Source organism: Trachinotus anak, unplaced genomic scaffold (genome assembly GCF_046630095.1).
Source record: "Trachinotus anak isolate AG129_WGS33_773 ecotype Australia unplaced genomic scaffold, CSIRO_AGI_Tana_v1 ptg000010l, whole genome shotgun sequence".
NCBI classification, from domain to species: Eukaryota; Metazoa; Chordata; class Actinopteri; order Carangiformes; family Carangidae; genus Trachinotus; species Trachinotus anak.
This window is the reverse complement of record NW_027273861.1, coordinates 22,623,187-22,638,609: the sequence shown is the minus strand read 5'-3', so window position 1 is coordinate 22,638,609 and position 15,423 is coordinate 22,623,187. Positions and strand designations below refer to the sequence as shown.

The 15,423-nt window shown below is 39.6% G+C and overlaps 1 protein-coding gene across 2 annotated transcripts in view; it reads right to left on the bottom strand.

The window, feature by feature from the left end:
• hmcn1 (hemicentin 1) overlaps nt 1-7,441 on the bottom strand; it is an 87,591-nt gene extending 80,150 nt beyond the window's left edge. The window contains exons 1-3 of one of the 2 annotated variants that reach the window (XM_071486216.1): nt 6,900-7,441; nt 6,492-6,570; nt 5,224-5,338 (exon numbers count right to left, since the gene is read on the bottom strand). The gene's annotated coding sequence lies outside the window, so the exon portion shown is untranslated. The remainder of the gene's footprint in view (nt 1-5,223; nt 5,339-6,491; nt 6,571-6,899) is intronic. The other variant, XM_071486217.1, reaches the window with a different exon arrangement.
• Nucleotides 7,442-15,423: the final 7,982 nt, after the last annotated feature.

The window sequence follows — 15,423 nt, the reverse complement described above, 5'->3', positions numbered from 1 at the left end:
GGGTTGTGACATCTTACAGTTAACAGTTCCCCAAATAGACATGTCCCCTCTAAACTGTTCTACTTATTTCTTTTAAATAACTGTTTGTGGACCAAAGAGGTAAAATTATCCATCATTTCACAAAAACAGCAAAGATAGAAAATTAAATAACAGATTTGTGTATCGGAACCTTGTTTTTCTGCTTTCCTCTCCCATGAATAATCTCATGACTCATCAGATCAGATCCTTTTGAGGGACCGGACCCCTTCGTTGAGAAACACTGGACTAAACTACCTAACTGTATAGAAAGTAGCAAAACCAGTGTAATATACTGCTTATGCACTGATGCATTACTATTGTTAACAATCTAATGTCATATATAAAAAATATTAATCGCTGGAGACACTTTACTGGATAATGAATACTTTTACTTTTGCTACTTTTTTGTTACCGATAAGACTTGTGCACATTTACATTAATAAAGGTTTGAATACAGGACTTGTAATGGGGTATTAGAACACCAATTTATTAGTACTTTTACTTAAGCAAATTATCTGAATACTTTTATCACCACTGCCCTTCACACATTCTTTGTTCCCCTCACTCTATTATTGTACACTGCAAACAATTAGCATAACTCATCACTAGGGGGAGCTAGTCCACCACTAATATCTCATTCTGCTGTTGCAAGGCTTCAAAAATGGATTAGAACATGATACGCATGATGATAACATGCATTTTTGAAAATAACAGACAAGTAAAGGTTAAGAGAGCACATGGCAATGATTACTATATTCAATAATAAAATACATGACAGTGGAATAAGTGGACTGACTTTTTTTTAGATTTCACCAGGTCTGGAGGATGGGGATGGAAAGTTACGTGGAAACATTCAAATAAGAATCCAAACCTCGCTAACCAAGACACACTGAAACGATGCAGGAAGAGAGCATCAGCTGAGGAGAGTTTTGCATGGTAAACAAATAGGGAGGCTAAAGCTTCTTGAAAATGCACCATGGTAAATCTAGCATGCTCGCAATGATTACACTACATGTTCCTCAACAGGATTCAGAGGTACATCCTGTTCCTGACAAGCTCATACAAGAAAAAAATAATAAAGGGATTGTTTCTGCACTCACTCACACCCTTACACACCAGTTTCATGTCTTTTTATATGCACAAGTGTCATTACTTCATACTGCGTGGGCAGACTAATAATATGATTGATGCATCTCAAAGCAATCTACAGACGCAGATGCGTTGAAATACTGTGTATTCACAGTCCTGTGTGCGTCTTTGGAAATAAGGTGGAGAAGTGGATCTTTATCTAAGCCTGAGAGCTGGAAGTGTATAGGGAACTGTTTGAGAAGTGTATCTGCTGTCAAACACTTGTGAAATGTTGTCTCAGACACAGATATCCAGGCTAATAGCTTTGTTTCAGCAGATTCAGTTCTGCTAAAGTGATGAGATTCACTATCAGATGTGAGCAAACAGGGTCGAACATTGTTTGTGTTCAGTAGACACTGGAGCAGTGTCTAATTTCACAACCCACATAAACAAATAAACCTTCCTGACCCTTTGATTATAAAAGTGTAAATGATTAAAGAGATCGTATAATCAATCATTGATTATAACAGTAAGGCATTCAGTTTAACTGTCAGCATCAGAGCCAATTAGGACAGACCATTACATTTTGATTTGGGATTCTTCTAACCTAATAATCTGTTTAAAAGGAAAAACCTGATACATTTACATTATAATTACTACAGTAGAGCTTGAAGTGTTTGTACCAACAGTATATTTGTACACTTGCACGACACTTCCAACCACCAAGGCAAGCACAGCAGTCCTAATCCAAAGAAAACAACTGAGAGATTGACTTTATTGACCAGTAAGCATGGATTTTACTTAGATATTGTACCAACTCCACATCTTGTCTCACTATGACATCACAGATTTCAGTCTTGTTTGACTGGAAATCTACATCATGTTCATGTGATTGTGATTCTATACCTTCTTGTCTTTTTATGAATTGTATTTTTACTGTTTACAAACACACAATTGTTTCTTCAAATAGAAATCATTCCTTCCTGTTTCTGTTAATGCAGGTACTGGTGGAAAACAGCTTCCTGTTTTACAAAAAGCTAAAATGCCACAGCACTGGTTTTGTCCATGGTTGTTTTAGGTTCTGGCAAGGGGTTGGTCGCTTGGCAGGAATATACACAGCTGAGGCAGTTGCTCCATAGAATTGCCAAACCTGACAAAACCAAATAATCTAGTGGACTTGACATTAAAGTTGCATAACTTCCTTTTCCACTGCACAATAAATCTCTGCGCAACTTTCTCCTTCACTATACCAGTAATTTTCAGGCATTGCAGTGGGGAGACTAGGAAAATGTGCAAAAACATATAGTTGCAATTGTAGCCCATCTTCTATACAGTTGCTGTGTTGTTACATCATTGTGGAAATGAAACATTTCAAACATCCTGCAGCGCAGGTTTCAGACAGCCTACAGGAGCAGATTTCTGACATAACAATGAGTAGTGACACACAGTATGGGAAGGTAAATGGATGGCATTTGCAACATAGTCTTTACACTGTGATGGAAAATAAGCTACGTCTGTCTAAAGAGGGCAATTCACCTTCCCTGAGGATTTGATAATTTTTTCAGGCTAGGAAGGGCATCATAGCAGAGATCTAACACCTGTTAGCTGCAGGAAGTTGGAGAGTATTTTTCAACATATTCACTTTCAGGAATTCAGGAATTTTTAAAAGTTAAAAATCACATTTGGCCGCCTTTCCCCCAATTAAATAATGTACTAGTTGCAAAGTAAAAATCATGTATTGACATAAAACACAAAGTTAAAGAATCACCATGGAAAGGAGATCTCAAAAGCAATCAATAATGGTGCAACATATAGTTTTACATCTTAAACAGCCTTGTAAATAAGAAATGCTGTGAACAAGAGAGGTACAAAAGCCTTTGTGGGCGAAGAGAGCTGAGGCAATGATTGAGAAGTGAGAGTGAGAAAGACTTTGACAGTTTTACACCAATAACTTTCTCCTGCCTACACTTCCTCTCTCTCTCTCTCTCTCTCCTATACCTAGGATCGGAAATGGGCTGGAACATGCTAGAAAAGGGGAGTGTGCTCTTACGCATGTGTGTGCAGCTTTGCATTTGTTTGTGATCATTTGATGAGATAATCCTTCTGCAGATGTTATTTTTACGAGCCATGTGAAGAAGTTTCTTTCTGTGTGTGTTTCTGCCTGTGTTGTAGTTTTCTGTGACTGGCAATGTGCAAATTACTGGCTGCCAAGTGCAGGCTCACAGGACAGACAGCACTGTAGCACACAAACACCAGACCCTCTGTCTCCCAAACAAGATCCACATGACACATGTGCTCCATCCCTCTAGTAAGCCAACCAGAAAGCCCGCCCTGGGGCCTGGTGCTCCGTTGCCCAACAGACCTAATCCCTGGACTTACTGCCTGTCATCTCACTAAAGTCCCTCTTTTGTAGTAATCATAACTCATCTGGCCAATGAGGCTCAGTGTTTGTGCACATGCACACCAACATACCCTTTGTAATTCCTATCCATTCTTTCTTTTATCTCTCTTTCCCACTATGGGTCTCTCCCTTTCATAAACAGACACTGTACAGTATAGACAAGGGTAACCACGTGAATACCAACATTTGTGTGCACAGACAATTGTGCCCATTCTCTCAATGTCTCATTCGCTCGCTCTCTCTCTCACTCAGTCATCAGTCACATATAGTGATGAAAAGATTTCTTTGTTTCTTGGCTATTTTTATCTGGAGTTTGTTTGTAAATAATGAAGAAATGAGTGAAAGAATGGAGAAGGAGAGAACCCCATGTAAAAAGGAAAACAAGTGAGTGTTTAATTCAGCAGAAATTGAAACTCCTAAAAGTGCATGTACTTCTGCCGTCTGTAACTTTAAAGCCCAAAACTCGGCAGACCTAACACAACGAGAACATAGAACATCTGACTTCTGAAAATTTAAGATACAGTCTGCAGTCATTCTGCAGTTGAAGTCAAGCGATAATGGAAAAGACAGATGAGAAAGAAGAAGCTCTCCTTCTGTCAGACTCAGATCTGGAACTGCATCTGGCCAGATTGCTGCCTCACTATCTCATTTCATTGCTCCTTGCACCTTTCTCTGTTACTCTCTTTACTTTGGCCTCTGGTGTCATTTGATTTACAGATCCCTCCATTAAAAGCTACTGTTAATGCTGATCACATAATTAAACGCTCCTTCAAGCCTCTGTTTTCACAGACTGGGAACACGGACTCTGCGTGAACAGTGTGTGTACGTGTATGTGCACATGGGCATGTCGGAAGGTGAACGGGAGATAGAGAGAGTGGGAGGGATGATTTGTGACCTGCAGTAACTTCTAAAAGCTCAGTTATATCTAGAAATGCACCTGTTTGACCCAGTGGGTGAGACTCAGTCAGCATGAACACACACACTCCCTGCTGCTCTGCTGCTGTTGTGTGCAAGTATGCAGCAATCACCTCCTTAGTTCAACGTGCATGTGACTGATGTTTTAATAATTAATCAGATTATTTAATCATAGAACAGTAAAAAAATGACTTGGTATCAGATCCAAACCAACTTTAGTGGTATTGCCATCTCTAGTTTTTGAAATAAGGGAAGGTGTTTTGCATATGATTTACAAGTTTTATTAACAAATAGGTAAAAATGCCAAATCTGGAGATATTTGGTTTCACACGATCAACAGGTACATGATAGAACAGTGATTTGCAGAAGTAACACAGCTGGGCAAAGTGAGGATGCTCAGCCACCACTGCTTTTTGGGGACAGTGGATTTGTCCAAGAAATCACACATAAATCCACCAAGTTTAATCCCACAGCAGGAACAGATACACAGTAATACCAAAGCTGCTAGTTGGACACACTACTGTCTGTGTTACATACTACTGAGACATTTACAGCTCTGTGGGGGAATTTGGGTCAGTCATATGACTTGTCCTATCCTGGTAATTACTGACTTCCCTTTTTACTCTGTTAATGAACCAATTGACTGATTAATGTCTGTCTGTCAATATGTCTGCAGCATACAACAGAGAAGAGAAGAGAAGAGAAGAGAAGAGAAGAGAAGAGAAGAGAACTACTGAGCTGTCTAATCTTTCCTCATTACTCTGTTCAATTCATCTCACCTCCCTGCTTCCTCTCCATTCCCGTCCTTGTGTGCTTCTTACCCTTGTTGCTGATGTCTCTCCATTTTTTTCCTTTCTGTCATGAACATCTCCTCTCCATGCCTTCTTTCCTTCCTTTTCTACGTCTTACCATGAGTGAGTGTGTAATTAAGAGTTTCTGTGGAAGCGAAGGCACAAAAGAAGAGTGGGAGAGTGTGCAAAAACTGGTCAATAATGACACAAATGTAGAGCTGAGCCATAAATAATAAAATCTGAGGGGGATGCTGGGATGGATAGAGGGATGATGAGTGAGAAGAAATTTAAGTTTAAGCAACAGCGTAGAGACAAGGGAGAAGGAAGGTGGGTGGACATGCACAACAAATAAGTGTAATATTCAATACACTATGTGTGTGTGTCTTTATCAGTCTGGCTGACAGTCCCTTTGTCTTGTCCTCTCCTTTTTTACAGAAACCCACACACCTGCATCTAAGCAGCCCCCATTCGTCCACACACAAGACACAAAACAAGAAGATTTACACTAGAATATTATGGGAAAGAAGACTTTGTATCTTCTCATTCAATCCTTTCCTAAAAACATCACCCTGACCTTGTCCCACTGAAGGTAAAAAGCCAAGAGTTTCTGACAATAAAGTCTTTCACAACCTCTCTGTGTATGCATCAGGCATACTGTAGGTACGTGAGTTTGTGTGTTGCGGGACAGTATTACTTAGACATTATGTGTTCAAACTGTTCCCCTACACAAGGAAGCCTTGGCCAAAAATAATGAATTTCATCAGTAAGTTTCACTTCCCATGGCGTTGAGGAAGCTGACTCGTGGATGTTTATCTCACACAAGAGCATGGATGGAAAACACTCAGTCTGCATGTTTGAAAATGCTGGCTTTTTACAGCTGAAGAGAAACACAATAAACAAGCTCCAGCATGGAACATCTACAAATCAAATCATTTTTACTTCATTTTAGAACTTTAGTTTTAATGACATTAATTGATTAATTCTTTTACTAAAATTATTTTAATTCTGACTTGTTCGTTGAGCAAGTTCAGGAAGTGTTGCATTAGGTATATTCCCATGCCTCTCAACATAAGTGCTACACCGCACAAAGTAAATGCTCTGCAGTTTGGTGGGTCTGCCATTTTGTATTGCTGTCTCAATTACTTTGCAAGGATTTTTGTGCTCTACTATATATATTGCTATCATACCAAAAAGACTATTGAAGACTATAAAAACTATAAGGAACATTTAAAGACATTGATGCACTTGAAAAGAAGATGTGATGGAAATGTTTTTGAGTTTGTTTTTTTTTTGGATACCTCTTCTGGTGTTCAAGACATCCACAGTTGACTCTTAATGAAGGAGCGTGAAGGATTTGACTACCCTGGTGGAATAAGCCTGTAGGTTCAATTTCAACAAATAAAATCACTTAGCAGCAACTGAGATACAATACAAGTATTACTTTACAAAAGCAAAATTATATTTAACCTTGTCATATTAGTCAGCTGAGACCACGCGTGTCAAGAAAACATTTAGCTAATGAGCAAATGGTCTCAACAACATACCTCATATAAAATGTGTACAAAACTGCTACTGCTGAAACTAGCTAGCTTAGCTTAGCTCTCATCAGTTACCACCATGGTGCTCACCAGTTGGTGAGGACAAAAATAAAATATGGAAGACACTCTCTGTTGTGGAAATTCGCTTGTGTTCTCAAATTAGCTTACCTGCTTGTGATTTTCCTTGAGGAAACCATTAACTCCGGTCCAAGTTAAAGATTGCTGCAGTGAACTGTTGTCAACACTCAGAAGAAAGTTAATAGGAGACCAGTATGAGGCCTTAAAAACATCTTTTTCCTTAAACAGTTTGGTATTATGAAGCCTTTTGCTATTATGGGGTCTTTCTCAGGCAAAATATTTTGACATGTAGGAAAGCACAGGTGTGAATAATTAAATCAGTGATGGCTAAAGTCCGTTTAGCTGCTTTGGTTTCATGGTGCATGTTGGCTCACTGTCACACTTGAACAGAGTAGAGCCAATGTTAATTTAATTTAGCATCTTTCCTACTATGACCCATCAAAATGTCTACCATAAAAAAAGGCCTATAGTTGAAATTCCTGTTTTCCAGGGAGGTGGAACCTGAGTCATGAATCATCATTTTTATCCAAATGGGTTTGATGCCTTTGATCTGTATGAGTTTTAATGCCTGGCAGAAATGATGAGTCTTTCATATTTTCTACCACGGTGCGCCACATCCATCCTATTTCATCTCATCCAGACTCAATTAATCAGTTTCTAGGTCAAACACACTCCATAAAATCCACACCCATCATTCTCACACTCATGCACACTACACACATGCACAGAAACACATGCTTACTGTAAACTATTTTTTTTTTTTTTTTTAAAGACAATCATGCATGTTGTAAAATATGCTCATGTATGTCTTCTTTTTCTGCACACCACTGCATTTCAAAGAGAAATTGATATTCCAACAGTGTCTACCTCAGTGCTACCACGGAAACTCACGTGTACAGGTCTCAGGTTACTAATATACCTCACCATGGTAACACAGGGATGTTGGCTAGTGATTTATACTGTATATGCGGGGAGAGGAGTATCTACAAGGTCAGTGCAGGTTTTCCAGAGATCAGAGTGCTGCTGCTGTGTATGTGTGTGTGTGTGTGTGTGCAGACGTGCACGTACTTTTTTACTGTTTAAACTGAATGACTGTGTATGCAGGTCAGTACAACAGACTTCACTTCCTGGTGAGGCAATATGACATCTGTTTTGTTGTCTCTAGCACAAAGCGAAGCACTGACAACACAGGCAGACTGCGCTGCAACAATAACATTCATGCAGGGATGCCTTCCCTTCAAGGTCGAGAAGCTTTACTGTAGATCGGCTCAGTGACCTTGGTCATCAGTGAAATGCAAGGATTTATTTCCGAGCAGGCTGAGTGAGTATGTATGCCGTATATGCTCTAGGCTGCAGGCTACAGGACAGGAGCAGCACTGAGAAGTACCTATCTATCATGCTTGTGTACATTTTGTGTATTTCTCATCTCTATCCTTCACCTCTATGATACCATTTTTATGCTCTCATCATTAATCTGTCACTTATGGACAATTTAAGTAAACTTACTTACCTGACTTGTACATTGGTGTCAGTATGTCCTCCATCAATCTCTCTACCCCAGTGATCTCACCAATCAATCTATTTAACATGAAAGCAGCTTGATGAGAGACCTCTAGGAAGGCCAACGAAAGCATTCTCAAAAAGTGAGCAATTGTTTTTGGCCAAAACACAGAATCGTGGTCAAAATATTAACACTGGTCTTTTGACATTGAGAAAATACATGATGTACATGGAACCGAGCCATAATACAGGACTTTTTTTAGAGAAAGGACTCCATCTAAAGCAGTTGCATTATTTAAGCCTTCACAAAAACAGATGGTAAATTCATTTTAAGAAGCAGCTCACGTTGCTGTCTCACCAGCTCATCGGTTGTCCCTCTTTTTGATTATAAAGAAACTGTTCTCCTTTGCTGTCTTCAGCTCTAACTTTATTACTTATTATGTTCACAATTCTTTTCCACTTTTTAAGGGTCACAAGCATATAATGAAAAAACCATATTTTGTTTATCAGGGATTAAAGGTACCTTACAGGTATATTTACAGATACAGTATAGGTGCTCCTCTTGGTAATGTAAAAGGATCAACACTGAACCATGAAGCAAATGTGAATATTTATCAGTGAAGAAAGACAAACATTTCTTTAGAACAATAAAACATAGAAGGTGTGGTACTTGTGTAAAGCTTTTTATTAATCCAGTGTCTGTCGTACTGCCCTCTAACTTCACCTTTCCCACAAGCAAGTTCTTGCACTTTGTTAGTCTAAAAATATAATTACCAAACATTGTTCATTCTATCATATTGTACAGATTTTATAAAATTATTCTTGAATGTGTGATTTTCTTAAATTGTTGTTGTGCCATGTTCATTTATGTATTTTCATATTCTATGCTATATAGCTTGAGATAGCTTTGGATTTCTTATGACCCAATTTCTAAAGTAAATATTATGGTCTGCCACATTGGAATATGCCTGCTGACATTTCATATTGGTGCCATAACAAAACACATCACAGACAACAATGATTAAAACAGAAGCTGCTTGAATAACACAACACCACAGAGGATGATCTGCACATTTTCCTGATAAGCACACAGTCTCGTCTGTATGTGCTGTACATGTGTGGATTTGCAAGGCCACTGTCTCTATTTCTGTTTGGGCTCCTGAATTTAAACAAGAAGCATCAATGCCAGTCTTTGCCTCTGCAGCATGTGTCTTTAGCAGGATGCTAAACCTCTGTTCGATCTCACTGCATTTGCATCTAGAGCCCTGGAAACATAATGCAAACAGAAGTGAGAGACAGAGAGCCACATATCCATCAACATACATTCGCACTCCAATCTCTTTCCACAACTAAGTCATGCTGGTGAGCTTGTACTGTAAATGTCATGGCCTCTCCTCTTACAACACCGTTCATTTGTGTTTATAATTCAGCGTCTTCTGCCTGCTCAGTTAATCTCCCGTTTGCTTTTATAAGCATCAGACATTGAAGTTGACAGAGAGTACATCAGCAGCACTTACTGCAAAAGTTCATTAAACTTCTGGGAGGCAGTCTCTCTAGAAAGGTGAATATTATCATGTATTCTGTCAGTGAACAATACAAATGTAAAAATTTGGCAGTATTTGGTTGATTAATTGCAAACACAAACGTCTGAAGACAAAGCACATTCAAAAATCATTACAGGTAAAAGAACTGTGCCCCCTCATTACAAGACATAGTTCAACCTACAATTTTACAACCTACAACCGTGCATTTGTAAAATGTTTCCAGACTTATATCACCTTTTCAGAGTCCACGGCCTCAGTGAAATCCACAGCCTGAGTTCACCTTAAAGAGACAAGTGTGTATAGAAACCAAATGCCCCAGAAAAGACATGAATGCTGATATGCAGGCCTACTTATTCTGCCCGTCAGTTCTGACTCTCTCTTCCCGTTTATCTTGACTTGAACTGTGTGCCAAAGCATTCTCTCTGTTAATCAGCACAGAATCCTAAACGCTCCAGTTCATTGTGGTTCCTTTGATTAATTCTGAGTTAAGCTCCTCGACCCAGACAGTTGAGCTTATGAGGGTGAATCTCAGGTACAACAGCTCTTAAATACAACTTTCATCAGTGTAATTCATTTGTAAAATGTACTGTGTGTGCACTACAGTTAATCTATTTATGTGTAAAGCAATTTCCTTTCTGGGATTAATAATGTACCACGGCTACTGTGACGCTGCTGGTGGGAGCTGCCAATAACTTCAGCTGTAACTAAACTGGATAAAAGTGACCGAGGTCAAAGTGGAAGCACACTGGTTAAAAGTTAAACCGCTTAAAGAAAATATTACTGATAGCCAGCAGCCACTGTGTGTGTGCAAATGTGTGTGATTGTGTTTTTGTGTGTTTGTCCATCTTGTGTGCACAACATATGCTCATGTCTCAACTTGTTGAAGTTTTACCTAGGATGTTATCTAGGTCACATTTTCTCTTTTAGGGATAACCCCCCTCAGCAGGTCGGAGTCACAGGGAAACACCTTTTCTGACATCAGCAGCTCTGAGCCCCAGTTGTTGGCACTCTGGGGACACTGCTCTCTTAAACCGTGGTTTCCCTTTGAACAATACAGAGTGTGAGCAGAATAATGATTAACTGTGCACACTGTGGCAATCCAGATTCTCTCACTGCACGTTTACGCCATCATCATATCAAATCATTGTTGTAGTGCAGGAAGTGGATATACCTGTGTCTTATTACCAGGCCTGTGCAAGTTTTTAAGGAAGTTACGGTAAGATAGGGCAAAGACTGATAAAAGCTCGTAATCAGTGCTGATGACAGACAGAGGGCTATAGTGCAAAAATATAATGAAACAGATTATTGGTGTTGATAAAGCTGTTCATTTACCACGGCCTCAAAACCAGCTTTGTGGCTTTCATTCCCAGCAGTGCACAGCACTAATGTGCATCATTGTGCTATTCCTCCAAGGGGATGTGTTGCTAACTAGCTCATTATAGAAAGAACAGTGATGAGCTGGCCATCGGTACACAACTAATTAGGTATTGCTGGCAGCTTTTCTCAGCACCCTACTGTCACCATGGCTGAAGTGTGTTAAGAGGGAAGCCGTGAGATATTAGATTCTCGTTAAGAAAGACACAGAGGAATTAAACCACAAAGGGTGTACCGGGCAGCCAGTGCATGAACTTTAATTCAACATATCACAGTGAGACTCAGAGCTTTTAACGTGTATCAAAAACCAGCGAATAAAGCACTAAACCCAGCAATACTGTATTATGTAGCTGTAGTGAGGACTGCAGAGAACAGGAAGAGATGGGTCCATCTTTAATAAAGTGAAGAGTTTACCATTTCCACAGCAGGCTAATGTAACCGTATAAACAGTTAAAGCAAAGATCAAGAGATGATGAGAGTCTTCGGGTTGGATTAGAGTTGTAGTTTTCATCTTAAGAAGAGTCGTGTTTGTCTCTCTAGATTGTTTTTTATGTCCTCGTTCCACTCCTCAGTCCTGGAGTAAACACAAAACCCAGAGGACTCTGCTGTGCATGTGGGAATACAGACAGTTGTAGTCCTGTGATGTGTTTTTTAAAATTTTTATTATAAATAATTCATACGCACAGTTTAATTTCTTGTTGTAAACATCTGCTCCTCCAGTATCGACTCGAGGCCTCCATGTGATGTCTCTGATTCTGATGTCGAGCTTTTAAAAAAAATTTTTAATTGAATGTTATTTTTTGTGAAATTCAGTAATGCTTGCTTCTGGCTCTGTGTAATGTGTATGAGATTTTTTGAGTTCAGCTGAGATAATCCTGTCTTAACACTCATGAGGAAGAGAGTTCAGTGAGAGAGACACCGTCAGATTAAGACACTGGTTAGTGATATGAAGAGTGAAAAAAAGGATGACTGATGCTATTTATGTGTCTCAAAGAAATGAGCATCTAACAAATTATCAACACTTCAGGCACCAGCCTTATTCACCATAAGAGACAAGGGAAGAATTACAGGCTAAAACAGAGGGATGAAAGGAGGGAGATGAGAGAGACAGAGACAGAAAGGAACAGAGGGACAGATTGGAGCAGCCAGTGATTGGAATTATCTGAGACCAAACACACTGTCACATGCAAGTCTACAGATTTGCGTGTTTTTAAACTGGTGCCATCTAAGGTCGTCAGCATGAACAGTATGAGTGATCGTGTGTCGTCTTAATCATTTACATAACATCCAATCATTTGCACACGCACACAAATTGGCAGACAGATTTCTACCACAACGTTTGCATCAGTCAGTCATTAGATGTTGATATGATATTCTTTAAAGTCACTCATGATCGATGTGGCCAAGATATTGATTGAAGTTGCTCTTAAATAGCTGCCTCGGATGCTGGGGGCCATTCTTTGTTTGACTTCTTGACATTTTCAGAACAAACCAGGATCCTTTTGGAATGAGACAAAACAGGTGAGAGAGGAAGCATGTGATGACTTCAAAGTGACTTCTATGCTTTTACTTACTGGTCTGTCCTGTTTCCTGCCTTGTTGTGAACACCTTTATGCCTTAAGCACATTGTGCATTCTTAAAATGGTCTTAATGTGTGAGATTTGCTAAAGTGAAATGCATTTGTTTTACACCGAGCAAGCTATTGCTCATTGCTTTTGTCGGAGACGCTGTTGGTTGTTATAATTTGCTTTTTTTTTGGTTTCACGTTTATTAAGGTAACTCAAGCAGATGTTGTAAGACTGGTACTGTTACATCACTGTTTGAATACCGAGTTCAGAGGGCAAAACATGATGCAAGTGGGGTTCAAGGAGTATGACCTCTGAACTCTGTTAATTCAAGACTAACATACCACAGTCACACGTGAGTGACACATAGAGCCTCTTGGCTAATTTCTTCTGCTCCAAAAGCGCTGTGCAAGCAGAGAGTTAAAATTCAGAGCAATTTCTGAGACGTGTAGGACTTTGGATTCCCTCATATTCCCATACTGCCAATTTACACAGGAAACCACAGATTTACGGGTAGCAGTGGAAATGCCTCCAAGTTAGAGGAGATCACTAGAATCTAACCCTGACAACAGGTGGGTTCTGGCTGACTGGAGAGAGAAAACAAAGGGTGAGGGTGATGCAGTATTTTAATGAAAACACACAGACCAATCTAAGACTAAATTAATCAGAGCACCCAGTGCATTAACTGGAAGTCAGCATGCCCTCCAGGCAGATCATTGCAACAAGGTAGCAGCTCTGTATGCAACTAATCAAGTCTTATTCCAGCAAAACTGAGTTTGTGAATGTGTGTGTGTGAGTGTGTGTGTGTGTGTGTTTGTCTCAACTGACCCACTTCCTAGTCCCTGGTACCACAGTGAAGTATGAGAAGGGTTTTGTGTACAAACATGGGACAGAGAGCCGGACTCTTGTGACTCTCTCGTGACTCTTCCTCCTGTGGAAACTAGAGGAGAGTCTGGCACAGTTCTGTGGGAAAAACTAGAGAGGGTGTTTGAGTACACTGGGTCTTTGTGAGTTCTGCATAGTCACAATTATCAGTTACACCAGAAAGTGTTGGCTGTAACTTATCATGGAGCTGTAACTGATAGGTCGCATTATCACCTCTTTAAGCAGCAGCAGTTTCACGGGTTGCAGATTATATAATGAGATATGTTCCAATTAACATGCACATTTAGGTCTGTACACCTTTGAAAAAGCAGCCATCTCCAAATGATTAAAACTAAAATGAAATTTATGATGTATGATTGTCACTGTAACACGAGTCAAAAATGTGACTTCAAATCAGTTTTTAATGTTTTTTAGCTAGATGTGGAAAAATTGAGCTCTTCATTTTAGCGTGCACCCCTTCACACCACATTATAAAGGTCTTATTCACAGGGCTGACATGGCTACACTCGACGGGCTGGAATGAAAACATCCCTCTACAGTCCAGTGAAAGTCATGGTTTATCACATGTACACATATTTGTAACTGCATGACTGTGAGGGAACCTTTGACTTAATTGTGTCAGGACTATATGACATATTTACTGGTGATAATTGAACTTGTAGATCTGCACACGTCTAACAGATATAAATCAGACTTCAAACCTCACTTGGCTGCAGGAAAGAAAAGCCTGTACCTCAGTCATTTGTCTATGGACCAATATAAACAACAGGCATCATCACAAATTAAAAGGTTAGTCCTTGATTTAGGAAAGAGTATTGCATATTTATAAGTACTGACTAAATTGTCATGAGGCAAAGAAATAAATTACTCAATTTCTACATTGTGTGCCATTCTCCTTTAAGCTTAGCCACCTGAAACGGGATGAAAAAATAAAAGGAGAGATCATATCTGTGTTGATAAAACATTACAGGCTGGATTCTTAGGAAATCATTTTCTGTTCAGTGCCTCTGACTCATAAGCAGTGCGGTGTCTCAGGCCTCGCAGACCATAAAGTAGGCCACAGCTTGGTTGCCATTAAAACTAAAGAGGCCTGTCCGTCTCCCATCCATGAGCTGGCCATACTGAAAACTCACTGCCTCGGTTTTGTCAATGTCATCGGCTTGTAATGACGAGGTTGACAAGAGTTTCACAGTTTATCAGAATCTTATCAGAGGACTATGTAACCCCACACTCACGTGGCACTGTACTCATTTTCCAGTGCCCCTGAGTGAGGGGTATAGGGAGGAATGAAGTCACGATACTGAATGAAATCCTTTCCTCTACATTAAGTTAATGCAGACTAAAACAGACAAACTTTATTGTATCACATTTATAATGATATTAAGAAATCAGTAAATAGCTGCTCAGGCCTTCACTCACATTCAAATATTTCCTTTAAAACTAAACCAGAATGTGAAGATTTTCTCTAAACACTGCAGTCACACTCTAAATTCTTGACTTCGGGACTCTAAATCTCCAGCTTGCCTTAGACTACAGCGACACAGCAGTCAAGCCACGTGTCACTGCTGGGCCCAGATACCTAAAATATTCATAGTGTCCTTGTCAGAACACATTTATGCAGCATCACTGAACAAATCTCTGTAGAATAAAGGAATGAAGGGGGCGCCAGAGTCTACAACATGACTCAGCAAAATGAAAACTCTGTCCTTTGTGATGGAATTAGTTGAAGGCAATAGACACCCACAG